Genomic DNA, 16406 nt, shown 5'->3' with positions numbered 1-16406 from the left:
CCTCCTCCTCCTCCTCTTCTCCTCCTCCTCCTCTTCTTCTTCCTCTCCCTCCCTCTCTCTCTCTCTCTCTCTCCTCTCTCTCTCTCCCTCCCCTCTCTCTCTCCCCCCCCTCTCTCTCTCTCCCTCCCCTCTCTCTCTCCTCTCTCTCTCTCTCTCTCTCTCCCTCCCCTCTCTCTCTCCCCTCTCTCTCTCTCTCTCCCCTCTCTCTCTCTCCCCCCTCTCTCTCTCTGCCCTCTCTCTCTCTCTCTCTCTCTCTCTCTCTCTCTCTCTCTCTGTCTCTCTCTCCCTCTCTCTCTCTCTGCCCCCTCTCTCTCTGCCCTCTCTCTCTCTCTCTTTCTCTCTCTCTCTCTCTCTCTCTCTCTCTCTCTCTCTCTCTCTCTCTCTCTCTCCCTCTCTCTCTCTCCCTCCCTCCCCCCCTCCCTCCCTCTCTGCCCTCTCTCTTACACATTAAGAAATACTTATTGCTGGATTTCATTAACTTTATGATCAAAAAAGGAGATCCATGTGCCACTGTTGTCCGACATGTTCAGATCTTTTCCAATCACAAAATCTAATGTCCATTTTAAAAGTTAAACCCAAATTAATTTTAGTGAGCTAAAAGTACAAGTGCCTCGGTTGCACAGCTAATATTCCAAGGCTGAGTTGTGATACAGGGTCAGTGCTCTTATATGGGACAGCCCTGGTCTTTTAGGATCCATCCTTTTATAAGTTCAAAATCTAAGAGCCAGAATAAACATGGGAGCTTCAGTCCACCATCACTAGGGAGAAGGACCATAGTGAGAAGACCTCCCTGACACAGGGAAGCCCCTCAGATGGAGTATTTGTCTTGTCTTTTGTGAGATCAGCCATATTGAGCAGGGTTAGATGGTTGGACCAAAGCAAGGTTGTACCCAGAAGGGTAACTCACATAGGCCCCAAATAAGCCTCTTCCCGATATCAGAGAGGCATCCACGAGAAGCTTCCGAATGTCCTCTTTTCATTTTTAGTTGAGTCATTTGGATATACAGTTCTCTCATCCTGTCAAATGGAACACCAGAATCCACATAGGACATTATTGGTTATCCTGGCCTCTGTGGTTTCCCGTTTTCCTTCCTTCTCTGAGTCAATGAGTGATAGTAGTTGAGATGGAAGGCTAGCCTACCAACAGATTAGTTATATCTTTTCTCGTACTCTTTGGCTTCATAAATATACTCTATGATTTTAAAATATCACCCACTAAGGGCATTTTTCAGAGAATAAAGGGAAATAATTCTTTTGGATCTGATATTTGAAATCAAGCACTTCCCAAATGGAAGCCAATCCTGAAACACCTTGAAGTTACTTTGAAGAAAAAAAAAAAAACCTGGTAGATAACCTTGACTTAAGTATGTTACAGGCTCCCAAGACCCCTGGGCTCTGCCTCTGAATGTATTACTTAAAAGAATAGCCAAGTGGTTGTTGATAAGCTGTAGGGGTGTCTGGGTGCATATTAAATGTTACTACTAAGGTGAGATATCTTGCCAGTATCAATGTTCTTTAAGTGCAGATAGAGGGTCGAGTCCCTAGTCCTGTTGTTAATAGATGTAAGGATTGGTAAACCCTCCTAAAGTAGGAAATATTTCCCCACTTTCTCTTTTCGGATGCCTTCACTGAGTATTGACAGTACCATGTCCCCAGGTAAGATGCTCAAGGTCTGCTGTTAGGACCAGCTGACACTGGGTACCAAAGATCAAACAGAAAACACAACCATTCACTGTGAAGCAGGGCTCAGTACTCTAGGTAGATGGAGGATGCCCAAGCTTATACATTCCACTTCTCCGTGGCATTTGCTGTTATGTTCTGATTATTATTATAACTTTCTTGCAAATCACCTGTGACACTGATAACTTAGCAGCTTTTATCCAGGGACCCACAGAGTTTACACTTTGTGTTTGTTTGGGGAAACCATTTCTATAAATATTTATGAGCCACAGAGGAAGTCCCTGGACCTATGCTTTGGGAAAAATGGAGGTCTGAGCTTGTCACTCACTCTTCAAGCTATCCGGCACCATGAGAAGTAGACTTCCTCCTAGTGCCACGCACTCAACTCTGTAGCAGTGACAACACAATTCCTCCAAAGCCTTCTTTCCAGTGGCTGCTTCATTAAAGATCTGCACAGAGGAACCACTACTCAACTGTTTGTTACTTCCAACATATCCCACGTGTGAACTCTGAGATTCCTCTTTAAAACCAGCAAGGACACAACCAGTTTCCCAGATAACATGATTCAGATGCCAGCCTTCAAAGTAATGTCTGAGTCTGTGGTTGCCAGAATAGAAATGAAGTCTGCTTCAGTTGAACAGAAAATAATCTTTGGCAGAAGATATGAGATACTTTACAGAATTGATATAAATGCTTGGGAATTTTGGTCAGAAGTAGATATGAGGCTAGGCAGCATCTGCAGTGGACTGAATAGTAGTATGTTCTTAAAATTCAAATACTGAAGCCCTAAGTGACCAGGGCCTTTAGGGAAAAGGTGTATGGTTAAAAGACATTATAAGTGGGTCTAATCTGATGAGATAAGTGACCTTATAAAAAGAAAGGGCACAGTGCCCTTTCTCCGTGCAATATACAGGGGGACATTTGAGAATACAGTGAAGAAACCGTTATCTGATGCTAGCTGAAAGAGCCAGGTTAGAAGTTCTGATGTTCCTTGCACAGGATGTTCACGTTTGTGCCCAGAATTCAAACTCTGCAGTCACCGTCGACTTGCAAGCTTCTAATTTCCCTGTTCTTTTTCGGTGCTCCCTTGAAATTTGAAGAGCCATCTAGAAGCCTATTAAGTAGTCTTGAGTTTTAAGCCCCAATGTTAGCAGTGAGAGGCGATGCAGGGAAGGACCCCACATGCTGTCCTTGCCACATTCAGCTTCCACAATGTCTGGGCAGACTGCAACTCCACTTTGATCTACTGCAAAGCTCCTCTCCAAAACAGAGTATTGGATGCTGGGTAGCTAAAAATATATATGGAAAAAAATAATCACTGTGGTGTAAGAAATGAAAAAGAGAGGTGACCAGCAAAATGGTATTTATGATGTGTGCAGAACTCTCCTATACATTATGAGACTAGAGTGTTGCTGTAGAATTTACTCACCTTATAAATCAAGAGTGCAGAGAGAACTTGGGTCCTTTATTTTGTCTGCAGCTGTCTACAATACTACTGGTTGTCAAGGAAACGGTATTAAATAAACAACCATAGTCCATTCTTTACTTTTAAACAGTTTCTGTTAGTATGTTCCATTCATCTTGGATAGAAATCTTCAGGCTCTCCTAAGGGTCCACTCCTACCCACTTTCCTCCATAATTCATAGCCTAATGCAGGGAGAGATGTGGGGCTTACATGATCATATAACCAACATGGATGTAGAGACAATGTAAAGGAATCTGCCTGGGGCTGGTCCTTGGCTCACATCTGTTGTCCTTTATCCAATGACACTGGTACTCTGGACACCAGGACAAACTGGTACATAGAACACAACATGGAGCTAGTGGAAAGGCGTGGCTTGTCAGTGATTCTAGCGAGCATTCGCCATGGGTTTCTTGATGACTTGATCCCTTCCTGGCTTTCACTGTTTCCAGGCCTTGATTTGATGCCTTGTTTTCTACACAGCCCTTGATCCAGATGTCTGCCTACTATGGTTATCAATCTTCCTAATGCTACAACCCTTTAATATAATTCCTCATATTGTGGTGACTCCCCAAACCATAGAAATATTTTGTTGCTAGCTTATAACTTTAATTTTGCTATTGTTACGAATTGTAATATAAATATCTGATATTCATGATATCTGATATGCAACTCCCAATAGGGTCGAGTCCCCTGGGTTGAGAACTGTTATGGTTTGGGGTTTCAAGATGCAGCTTTTAAGAAGAGAGTTGAATTTTAATTTAGTATTCTATTTTCATTCTTCTATTTAAATTCTAGTCTCCTTACTGGCATCTGAGTACACTAAAAGACTCAAAATGAGAATGACTTCATTCAGACAAATGGAGAAACATACAAATAATTTTTAAACATAACTTCACTCTATACCAAAATGAAGAGAGTAAATATATATACATTAATTAATGCATGTTAAATATATATATGTATATATATATATATATATATATATATATATATATGAAGAGAAAATAGGAGTAGTGAATATTACAGATGTTTACAGGTGATTTTTTTCTCTGAAGAATAGCAGTTCATGTTCTGCTTAACCCAAGAAGCCTGTAGTAGCCCCACTTCTAGCCTGACAACATGTCGTGTTCTGGCCATCCCACATACTTCTTTAAACTCTCTGGAAATTGTAGAAATAACATTTAGCAAGTAAAGAATTTTCAAGAGAACTTATCAAGACTTGATAAGAGCAGTAAGGATCTGTGATCTGGCTCTCCACCTATCCTTGACTCCAGTCCTACTGCTCAGCTCTAAGGAAACTCCTGTCCATACAAAGCAAAGAACACACCCCACCCTTATCCTCACTGGAGGCTGATGGTGTATCCCTGAGAGCAATGGGGTGTTGGCATTTCTCATTCTTCCTTCCCTAATGTGGAAAAGGCTATATTCCAGGTATGTATGGCTGTCAGGCGGAAGCACTTTCCTGCAGCTCTGCCCGGACAGGAGGGATGGATGGAAGCCTTACCTTTGCTTCATCTTAAGACTATGAAGGCCTCAGTTGCAGTTACACTGACTTTTGTGGAAATGTGTTTCTGGATTTTGGCTCTTGGGGAAATCAGAAGGAAGGCAAACTGAGTGACCAGAGGCTAGTTCTGCTGGACACACCTCCAACCCCTTGTTCTTAACATAAAAGTCTAGTTCAAAGCAATGCCACACACCCACAGTCTAGACTCTAGACCAGTGGCTCAGTGATTGTGCTGAGGGAAAGTGGGTACAGAGGAAGAGAGCATGGAATTGAATCCTTTTGCATCAGAATAAGGGGTACTCTACTGTAAGCACACCCTCAAAAGCAAAGCAAAAAGTCACACAAGTTAGACTTAGAAGCCAAACAAAGCCAACAGGGTATGCTGGTGCATGCCTTTAACATCAGCTCTCAGGAAGCAGAGGCAGATCTGGCGTATCTCTGAGGTCAAAGGCTAGTCTGGTCTACATAGAATTCCAGGGTATCCAGGACTACATAGGGAAACTCTGTCTCAAAAGCAAACAAACAAACAAAAGTTAAAACACAGGGCATTTTCTAGAAAGAGCCTGGGGAAGAGACAACTGAAGAGCCCTCCTGAGGTCATAACAAATCTTAAAAACTGAGTTAGAAAACGCCTGTAAATGAGTCAAAATTTAGTGGAAATGTCTGTGCCCCTGGGCATGATGGAGCAGGCGGTCAGTAGTAGAGGTTGACGGTTGATGTCATCTGAGAAAGAGGCTACCAAAAACATTACCAAACCTGTCATTGTAGAACAAGAGAGCACCTGCTGGAGTCTGTGACCTTCAAGGAGCACTCTTTGATACTAAAAGGGAAAAGGCAGAACAGGTTCTACTCAAACCATCTAATCCTGAGAAGGACTAGTCCACAGAATTGCTACATTATCAAATGTAGTTCCCTACACGCTTTTGCAGAAACTAGAAAGCCTGATACAGGGTGAAACAGGCAACAGAATTGTTGTTTGTAATAACAATAGGTAGATTTAGACAAGGCTCACACACACACACACACACACACATGTGCAGTCATATCCAAATAACTATGGAAATAATTCCTAAATAAGTATATATGGTTGTTATAGGTAATCAAATGGATAATAGTGAATTGCTGTAGATGTTATTATAATTCTAGAAGAATAGGGAAGAGAAAAAGGAGTAAAAAATATTAAAAGAAATAACTAATGGGATGGCTAGGAAGATAGCAAAATATGCAGAATGCATATACAAAGCTGGGAGCCCTGGCACACACTTGTAATCCCAGCTCTGTGGAGACAGACATGTTACTGGGGCTCACTGGTCAACCAGACTAACCCACAAGGCAAATTCCAGGACAGTGAATAAAGAGAATGGGGGGAGGGTGCAGACGAGGAGGGAGGGGGAGAAAAAGAGAAAAAGGAGTGGAGGGGAGGGATGGCTAGTGCCTGGAAACAACCTCAAGGGTTGTTTTCTGCTACACACTCACACACACACACACACACACACACACACACACACATGCACGCACGCATGCACAAATCCACATGGACATACACCCTAACATACAATATGACAATCAAAAGTCCATCCTAAGAGGTGGAAGCATTTCAGATTTGAGGAATCACTTTATAAAGCACAAGAGTCAACAGGTTTCAAATGGAACAATCAGAGCTCTAGTAACAGATCACAAGATAAACAAGGTGAACGTTGGAAGCAAAGAACAAGGAGCAGGCCCTGGAAACAAACTGAAAACGAGTCTCCTCCTAAAGCAGACCCCCCCTGAAAGGATTGACCTCTGACCCCTTGTGAAAAACGACGAGAGGACGCCCACCCTGGAAAATGGAGTCAAAAAAAGCACCCCGTCAACCCAAACTTAAGACTTAAAAGAGCTGTCTGAACAGTGGAGGTGGGATAAGGACTCTCACCACCAGCCGTGGAGGCTGCACACCAATTTTACAGAAAATCTTAATGGTCAGGTGTTGAGCACAAAGCTTGAGTATTTTATAGCACACTGGTTCCAGCCCCAGCAGCACCAAAATGAAGTAAGTAAAATGAAAGCCACAGAGAATATTCTCCTTGATACTAGCAAGTGGCCCCAGGCAGGAAGTTAAATGCACAGAAAGGGAAAACAAAGTAGGCATGTAGGCTGCAGAAACTGCATGTTTTTCCCTTCCTACATTCTGATTTAAAAAGCAGCTGTGTGAATGTAGCATCTATACTTGTGCTGTTGGACAGATAATACATAGAAATACAATCTACTCTGTAAAAGCGGCATGAAGAAGCCAGGTGGGAGCCAAGCTGTAGTTGACTTAAGGAAATGACTCCAAGAGACAGTCTGGTGCCCTGGGAAGAAATGGCCCCAGGAACCAGACCTGAGAACAATGAACCTTACATAACAAAAGCTGTAAGTACATAATTGCAATCCTTTCTTCTCTCAACTTCCAGAAAATGTGTAAAACCCTAGAAAGTAACAATTATAAATGCATCCCTGAGCTTGTAACTTTTGTGGATATACTGTGTATATAATGATAGCATTAAAGGGGAACAAAGGGAGTAGACATATATGGGAATAACATTCCTATATTTCATTAGAATTATGTTAATAGGAATTTGAAGTTATAATGTACGTGGTTAGGTTTAGGGCAACCATGGTGATAATAGCTCAAAATAATAGTGAACAGTCACTTAAAATTAACATGCTACATTAGAGAACATTCACTTAATGTAAGGAATAATAATGGGACAAAAAAAGTCCTGAAACACACAGAGAATACAATGTGCTAAGCACATGATGCCGTGGCAGGTTAGAGAGCGGTGAGATGGGGTATGGATAGTGACCCAGGGAGATAGTGACCCAGGGACTGACCCAAGGAGTGACCCCGAGAGAATATACAAATGCACACGAGCAAGTGTGTGTGCCAATACAAGCAAGGGTGTGGTTAGCAGAAGAGAAATTCGGTGACCTCTAAAGAGATGTACACTACAATACCAGGAAAAGGATGCTTCAGTAGAAAAAAAAATGTACTGCTAAAGCAAAAACGGAAAACAAACCAAAGACACTAAGATGACATAAACTAACATCATAAGGAGATAGTGTAGTATCAAGGACCACAGCACATGACGACATCAGGCATACTTGAATAGAAACAGCTTCAGAATCCAGGGAAATACACAAGTCAGGACTGTTTCCGGGTTGAGAAAGATTCTGAGACTTGATCCCACTATATCTAGCGTAAAGAAGCCCTCAGGGACGTGAGGTAAGAAACAAGCTTGTTTGTTAGTGTAGTGCTGTCAGTAGGAATGGCCCCCAAGGATTCATGTGTCTGAATGCTTGGCCGCAGGGAGTGCTACCTATTAGCAGGTGTGGTCTTGTTGGAGGAAGTATGCCATTGTCAGAGGTGGAAGCTATTTTGCTCATACATGCCCAGTGTGGCACACAGTCTCCTTCTGCTGCCTTAGGATCAAGATGTAGAACTCTCACCTCCTTCTCTAGCACCATGTCTGCCTGCCTGCTACCATGCTTTCCATGGTGATAATGGGTTGAACCTCTGAACCTGGAAGCCAGCCCTAATTAAATGTTGTCCTTTATAAGAGTTGCCTTGGTCATGGTTTACTAGGCTTCACAGTAGTGAAACCTTAACTAAGACAATTAGCAAACCTTGTTTTGAACTAGTGTTTTGCATTGAGAATTTGCATTTTTTATGTTTTGTTAGAAGCAGGTAATGGATGACTTTTCGATGAGTTTGCTTTTAGAAAACTCCCAATGTCCTTTGTGTTACTTTCCCAGCCTTCTGACATCCATACCATACTGACAAGCGTTAAAAACTCTTAATGAAAAGGCATCTTTTTTTTGTGGGTGCAACGAACTTTATTGATGGTATTCAAGAGAGTAGGGAGGGCTCCCTAGGCCCCTCCTGTTATTATGAGGTCTGGGATGGAAATTGTGAGGGAGATGCTCAGTGTTGGGGGCCGAGTTGGGATAGGGACTCCTCAGCAACCGAGGGCCTCTCTCTTGCTCTCAGTGTCCTTGCTGGGGTGGGTGGTACAGGGTTTCTTACTCCTTGGAGGCCATGTAGGCCATGAGGTCCACCACCCTGTTGCTGTAGCCGTACTCATTGTTATACCAGGAAATGAGCTTGACAAAGTTGTCATTGAGAGCAATGCCAGCCCCGGCATTGAAGGTGGAAGAGTGGGAGTTGCTGTTGAAGTCGCAGGAGACAACCTGGTCCTCAGTGTAGCCCAAGATGCCCTTCAGTGGGCCCTCAGATGCCTGCTTCACCACCTTCTTGATGTCATCATACTTGGCAGGTTTCTCCAGGCCGCACGACGGACACATTGGGGGTAGGAACACGGAAGGCCATGCCAGTGAGCTTCCTGTTCAGCTCTGGGATGACTTTGCCCACAGCCTTGGCAGCACCAGTGGATGCAGGGATGATGTTCTGGGCAGCCCCACGACCATCACGCCACAGTTTTCCAGAGGGGCCATCCACAGTCTTCTGGGTGGCAGTGATGGCATGGACCGTGGTCATGAGCTCTTCCATGATGCCAAAGTTGTCATGGATGACCTTGGCCAGTGGGGCTAAGCAGTTAGTGGTGCAGGATGCATTGCTGACAATCTTGAGTGAGTTGTCATATTTCTTATGGTTCACACCCATCACAAACATGGGGGCATCGGCAGAAGGGGCAGAGATGATGAGCCTTTTGGCTCCACCCTTCAAGTGGGCCCCGGCCTTCTCCATGGTGGTGAAGACACCAGTAGACTCCACGACATACTCAGCACCGACCTCACCCCACTTGATGTTAGCGGGGTCTCGCTCCTGGAAGATGGTGATGGGCTTCCTGTTGATGACAAGCTTCCCATTCTCGGCCTTGACTGTGCCGTTGAATTTGCCGTGGGTGGAGTCATACTGGAACATGTAGACCATGTAGTTGAGGTCAATGAAGGGGTCGTTGATGGCAACAATGTCCACTTTGCCATGTGGAGAGCAGAAGGCAGCCCTGGTGACCAGGCGCCCAATATGGCCAAATCCGTTCACACCGACCTTCACCATTTTGTCTACGGGTCGAGGCTGGCACTGCACAAGAAGATGCGGCTGTCTCTGGAACAGGGAGGAGCAGAGAGCCGAAAAGGCATCTTATAGACTAAGAATGTTAAAGAAATGAAGACGGAGTGGGTGGGGGAGTGGGTGGGGGACTTTTGGGATAGCATTGGAAATGTAAATGAAATAAATACCTAAAAAAAAAAAAAAAGAAATGAGGACATAATTTGAGCATAAGGAGATACAAAAATAAAAGGCGGCACACAAACACAATAAAAAATATTCACAAGAAGGGCAGGCAAGATGGGTAAAGAGGTGAAAGTTCCCACTACCAAGCTGATGATCTGAGTTGATAGAAAAGGAGAAATTATTCTACACACACAATACACATGCAGTGGCTCATTCTCTCTCTCTCTCTCTCTCTCTCTCTCTCTCTCTCTCTCTGACACACATAAATGCTAAATAAAAATATAATTTTTAAAGTAATTTCTAAATAGAGGAAATGAAGACAACTTTAAAAGTGGAAGGAAAAGCAGGCTTGGCTCTTGTGGAATAAAACAAGGAGGAAAGTCGTAACCAATGAGGACTCAAACCGTTAGAAAGTAGGGCCAGTGTTTTGCCTGGCTCCCTTTAGAGAGTCAAACACTTAATTCTGAAACATCTCATTAAAGAAACTGGCCTTGTGATAAGGGAGAAGTGCCCACTCTCCCCTGACTCTCCAGAAGGAAGAACATCCTAAGAGTATCTTGATACAGGGCTTTTCTTTAAATACCAGTCAAATTATAAGGAACCTGGTAGACAGGAATCAGTGGCCACATTCCCTTTGTGCTGTAACTGATTTATTGCTATTCCTAAGAAGGGAGAGGTCTAGAACCTGGGAGAACGATGCCACACACGTGCGCACCTTCTGAGCAGCTTCAGTTTCCCCATCCATCTTACCGGGAGTGAGGAGGGCAGCTCTGCCTCAGCTTATGTCAGTCCTGATCTCCGTGGCCAGTCTGTATCTTAGTATAAAAGAGTAGTGCTATGAACTTGCCTCTTTATAAACCCAATGTCTATAGGGAGCCTGGAAATCTCAATCAAGCCTTCCTCATAGCGAGAAGGATTTCTACCAACTGGACACACTTTCTATCCACATTCAATGCATCTTCCTCATAAAGGCCAGCTAGGGAGGTGTCCTTGCCTTCCCAATGCTCTATTTCTGTGCTGCAACCTGTAGCCCCGATGCCCTGGGATAGGCAGGGCCTTTCTCAATTATAGGTTTGAAAAAATAAGCTGAACATTTCAGCACACCTCTGATGTTCCCTTAGGAGAACCACAGCACGTGGAAGGAGCACACATCCCTTCCCTCTACTGTGAGTTATAATCAAGACCCCCACAAAAAGGGAGGCCCACCTCACCATTGCCTGTGAGTGGGTGCCTACATCAAGAAAACAATATTTCCATCCCTTTCTCTCTCAGCAGGCAATATTTTATTCTTACATCTTTCTATTTTTACTTTGGTTTTATTTCCCACCTAGGTACTTATTTGATCAGCTTAAGAATAACAATATATATTATCTCTGAGCCCTAAAGGAAAAAACATAATGGTGATAATGTTAATTACTCTAGGTAATTAGACACTAAAGAGAATCTGGGTAGTAGTGTCCACAGTAGTTACAGGAATAGGTAGAACTCACATCCAGAACGGAGTGAGGACAGGGATTTCCTATACTGAGCTAGAAATTGTTAGAATTCTTCATACAGTGTTAGGTACGGAGAGGAAGGAGTGGCCATCTGCACAGATCACAAAGCAACTGAGAAGAGACAGCTTGGGAGATAGAAGCTCCATGGTGTGATTTGTCTCAAAAGAAACAAAACTAAATCCTGCACTGTTACCATAGACACAGAGAATGAAAGGTTTTCTATAGCCTTGTCAGCATGGGACTCTAGTTTTGATACCTAGCTAGAGGAATTTGTTGCAGGAAAACATATATATGACTGTGCCTTCCTTTTAATAAATAAATGATAGGACTCTAGAAACAGTCAAAACTTTTTAAAACTGAAATTTGCAGTTTGGAGTATTCTGTAACGGAGTGAGTAGTCATCTTCACCGTGAATGTGGTATATTGAAGCTTTGTCTCTTTATTGTGCATGATGGGAAACCAAATAGGCTAGATGATTTTAAGGAAATGAGAATAAGCTCTAACTCACCTCTACCTGACGACACTCTAGCATCACATGGTAGCCTCTCGTTGCCCACTCAAATTTCCTGATTGAGCAGTTTGAGTCAGGCATGTGGCCTCGCATAGAACAATACCGGGGATAATAAAAGTTCTAAGAGAACAAGAAGCATGTGACATGTGTGTGGGTTTGTAATGTGTTAGCTGTTCTGTGGATAAGAATTGCCTTAGACACTGCTGGTTGCATAGTGCCCACAGGCTCCCTTGGGTTTATTGTAAGATCACACTGATATCTATCTCCCTATTTTCTGGAGACCAATAAAGAAACGCTTGCCTTCCAGCTTTGAACACTAATTTCTCTACTTCCAGAAGCAGTGTTTTTGATTTGTTTATCATCACCAAGTCCGTGTCTCCTGTTGAGTCTTTGTGAAGAACAGATCATGAGGATAAAATAAGAAAACGGTAGGAGAGTGCTTTTCCCGAAACTGTTATTTTCAGAGATAGGGAGTGTGTGACTTTACAGAAGACTGAGAGAAAGTATTTCTGTCAACATCCCCTCCTGAAATGGACCAAGAGGATGATGGGAAATGAAGGGCTTCTTCGCACTGATGAGCTTTGGAAGCGACGTGCTGACAGTGCTTCTATCAAGTACCTGGCTCACAAGCTGGAGCAGCCGCATCCTCTGCCCTCTCAGTTCCTGTACAGTAGTCCTCAGCTGGGCCTCTTTGCAAAACCAAACAGCATCTGTCATCATCAGATGTTCTCAACAAGCAGTGGTATGGGCTGTTGTAGGGATCCCTGGGTGGGCTCGCAGAGATGCACCTTCCAATTGCAGTTACTCAAAATGTCAGCTTAGGTGAATGTGTGTTCATCTGGGACCATTTGTTTCTTACCCTGCTTTAATATAAGCCAGATCTTGAGACTGGAGTGCTATGTCGAACATGACCTTAGCTAGTGATGGTGAAACGTGACGAGGAAGGGGAAAATGTTCCTTCCCCCACCCTTCCAGTGACGACTCACTGAGGAGTGCTGCTCTACTCACCCTGTTTAGGTAATCCTTGGCTTGGCATGTTTCAGTAAGAAAATGAAAGGTTACCCTACATAGCTGAAATCTCTCGTCACTTTAGATCGTCTGACGCCTATTTGTATGTTGGGATCATTCTATTTGGTTTTGGTCAGGCATGAAAGTGTTCTGTGGTCTCCTCTTCTAGTTTTTTCGAGGCCTCTGACTTCTGGAAAATTGAGTGACTTCATCCCTGTCTGGGCTCCTAGCAAAGTCTTGTATTTTTTTTACTCAAATTACTTGATCAATTAGCCATGTCAGCTGCCCAAAATGTACCTTTTTATTAATAGCGCCTTTTATCAATTCACTGGAATTAGAAATTGCAACCCTGGTCTGAGGCTGGTAACATCTTGCAATAATTTACAAATGTTACTTTTTAAAAATGCACCGCAATTGCAGATTCGTGAGCTTGCTGGATGTGTCCTTGTGTGAGAAACTGCATCTGTATTCTTATTAGTTTTGACAAACTGGATTAGAGCTGGCCTATTGTTAAGTGGTTCTATCTGTCCTCAAATCTACTGAGAGACACAGCATTTTTAATGAATTTAATTAAAACTGCATGTGGTTCATAGACTTCTCCCCAGTTGGTTTGCCATTCTTCCTGCCCAAATCGAGTTGCTGCTAATATGTTATGTTTTATGTGAGAGTCGTCGGGCTCTCAGCTAGAAGCACCAAGGTGGTTTCCATGGAGTGACATGGTGGTGAAATAGTAAAATTCTAAAAAACTTCTTTCTACTTAAGTGAGGCATGTTTACACTAACTAATGTATGCATAAATGTGTTAAGTATGTTTGTGAGAGACATGGGTTGTATTTCAACACCAGCAATATATTAGCAGCTAGAGGTTTCGCAAAATTCGATCCTGGCAGCAGGACTAGTATGTATTATTCTTTGAAGTATGAAAAAAAAAAATCAGACCTTCGTGGAATTTCCTTTGGAAGTTCAGTTCAGCGAGGCAATCACTTTTACTGGCTCTCCTCTAACAAACAGGGATTGCATGTAAAGACAGCTCCCAGCATCGACTTTAAACAATCTGAAAAGGCATCAGTAACAGAACTGTGTGGGTTACTTTTTTAAACGAAGATACCTAATTTGTTTCTTAAATATTTTTGGAAACTGTTTGTTCCATAAAACTTCAGAGAGGGTGTCAATGAAGACCTCTAACAGATCGGCCCCAAATGCTGATTCCTGGAGATGATTTTCGTTGGGAATGGCAGGAAAGTGCACATGTGTGTCGGGGGGGGGGGGGGAGGAGCAGGGCGGGCAGGGAGGATCTCACGTGCCTAGGTGTGCTTATGCATGTGGAAGCTAGAGGTCAGAGGTCAACATCATGTGTTTTTTTTTCAGATGTTCTCTACCTTATTTTTGAGACAGGGTCCCTTGAACCTGGAGCTGGCTGGTGAGCTGGCCAGTAAGCCCCTGGCAGGTAGGAGGAAGAGGAGCGTCTCCTTCTTGTACACCTGGAGCTGCTGTTACAGGCACTCACTGTTGCAGTTTGCTGGCTGTTTGTGTAGGCTCCAGGAATCACTAGTACGCAGCAAATTTTAGCAGTTGAGCCATCTCCCCAGCTCCCAGCTTTTAGTTTTTAAAACACTAAAAACATTACCAAGGGATAAAGTTTTTAAATGTCACCTCTGGTAAATATATAACGCAATAGACTTTCATGGAAATGGACAGGACCATTGTGAGTGGTTTCATAAGATTAGAGGGGGGATTTATGGTTCCAGGACCTAGAGTCCATATGGGTTGAAAGGAAGGCATGGGGTGTTTGCAGAAGGAAACCAGCTGGTTGCATCTTTATGTCCACACAGAAGGCAGAGGAGGTAACAGGGACGGGGAGAAGAGGTAGCACAGGATGTGACGTGAGGCTATAAGGCTATAAGCCCTCAAAACCCACCCTTGGTGATGTGCTTCCTCCAGTGATGCTGTTCCCCCTAAGGGTTCCAGACCTCCCCAAAGAGTGCCACTAGCTGGTATGAAGTTCAAATGCAGGAGCCTGTTGTGGACATTTTCTCATTCAAACCACAGTAGGAAATAAGAAGTTTTAGGCAAGCAGCTCTAAGTGGATTAGAAATTCTAGAAATGGGCACTATGGGGCAAGAGAGATGAGCCCAGATTGTAGGCAGGGGGTGAGCTATGAGTATCCCATGGGGAAAGAATGGAAGCAAAGAGAGGTCATGGCAAGGCGAAAGGTTGAGCTCTTGAGAAATTAGTGAGAAAACGACAGGAATGATCAATGGGTGGGATCTGAGGAGCAGAAATGGACAATGGGTTACGTCTACATTCATCTGCCTCCTACATTTTTAGTGAGAACAGATGTAGTTAGCACTAAAAATCATGCAAGCTTGGGTATGGTCAAATATACCTGTAATCCCAGTACTTCGGAAGCCGAAGCAGTAGGATTGTGAGTTCAAGTCCTGCCTGGTGCAGTCTGGGCCAGCCTGAACATGATCACACACATACACACACACACACAAACACACAAACACACACACCTCATAAAACCAAATTAAAAATAAATATATTGCATAACACTCTTAGTAAAAGTCTTGGTATGGTACCCATGTTAATAAATTTTTAAGATAAAAATTACCATTTAAACATATTATTGGACAATATCTAGAAATTTCCATAAACAGTTTCTTGTATCAGTTAAAAAATGATCAAATATCCTTTCAATAAATATCTTTCACCACTTAAAACTGAAATAATTTTAGATGGTATCATCTTTTCCAAATATCTCATTAACAGGAAGAGAACACTATTGAGCGTTTTAATCAAGAATAAAATTTAAATTCTGCACAGGAAAGGTTAAAAAACAATCTCAGCTCAGTTGGATAAAAGAAGTATGGGTTGCCATAGGCATTGTCCTGGAAAAAAAAGGGTTTTATTCCAGCGCTTCCTTTTTGTCAGCCTTGATTTTAGGACATGAAAATAATCTCTCAGAAGAAAATAAGATGTCTTAGGTCACATATTAACTCTTACCTTTTGGACACAGGTGATGCTGTGGGTCAGCTCCTCCTCCCTGCCTAGTGCCGGCTGTCCACGCACTTCCTCTACAGCCCTCCTGTGCTGGGCAGATGAGAGTTTTACATCTCATAAATTCAGAAGGCTTTCCTTGCTGGCAAAGAGCCAGTGTCGACTTTGCAGCCCGACCTTCCTGACTGCAGTCCCTGCTCCGTGATGCTACCAGTCAGTCACTCTCCTTTAGACAGCAGCAGTGTCCTCTCAAAGCGCTTTGGCATCGGTGAATTGATCAACACTGTCCGAGTGTGCATGCCTTTGACAGAGACACGAAGAAGGGGCAAAATCAGATAGAACACAAACAAACAACAACAAGAACAAGAACAACAACAACCCCCTACCATATCTTGGTCTCCTAGGCAGGTGCTGAGCTGACATAAGCATGAACAGGTGGGAGCTGTTCCCTTTGTGAGCTATGCTGTTCAGGTTCTGTGGACACTGGGCATGAGTGGGATAGGCAAAACCTCCTGGCTAGCCACT

General features: G+C 43.3%; 1 protein-coding gene and 1 pseudogene across 12 annotated transcripts in view; one reads left to right on the top strand and one right to left on the bottom strand.

Annotated features, from left to right (window-relative positions):
- Dync1i1 (dynein cytoplasmic 1 intermediate chain 1) overlaps positions 1–16406 on the top strand; it is a 311790-nt gene that overhangs the window by 86120 nt on the left and 209264 nt on the right. The gene's annotated exons all lie outside the window — the stretch shown is intronic.
- LOC147004037 (glyceraldehyde-3-phosphate dehydrogenase pseudogene) lies at positions 8617–9705 on the bottom strand (annotated as a pseudogene).

The sequence above is a fragment of the Mus caroli genome, unplaced genomic scaffold, assembly GCF_978045245.1.
Source record: "Mus caroli unplaced genomic scaffold, Mus_caroli_1 scaffold_7, whole genome shotgun sequence".
NCBI classification, from domain to species: Eukaryota; Metazoa; Chordata; class Mammalia; order Rodentia; family Muridae; genus Mus; species Mus caroli.
The sequence above is the reverse complement of the archived record's forward strand: the minus strand, read 5'-3'. Positions and strand labels throughout refer to the sequence as shown.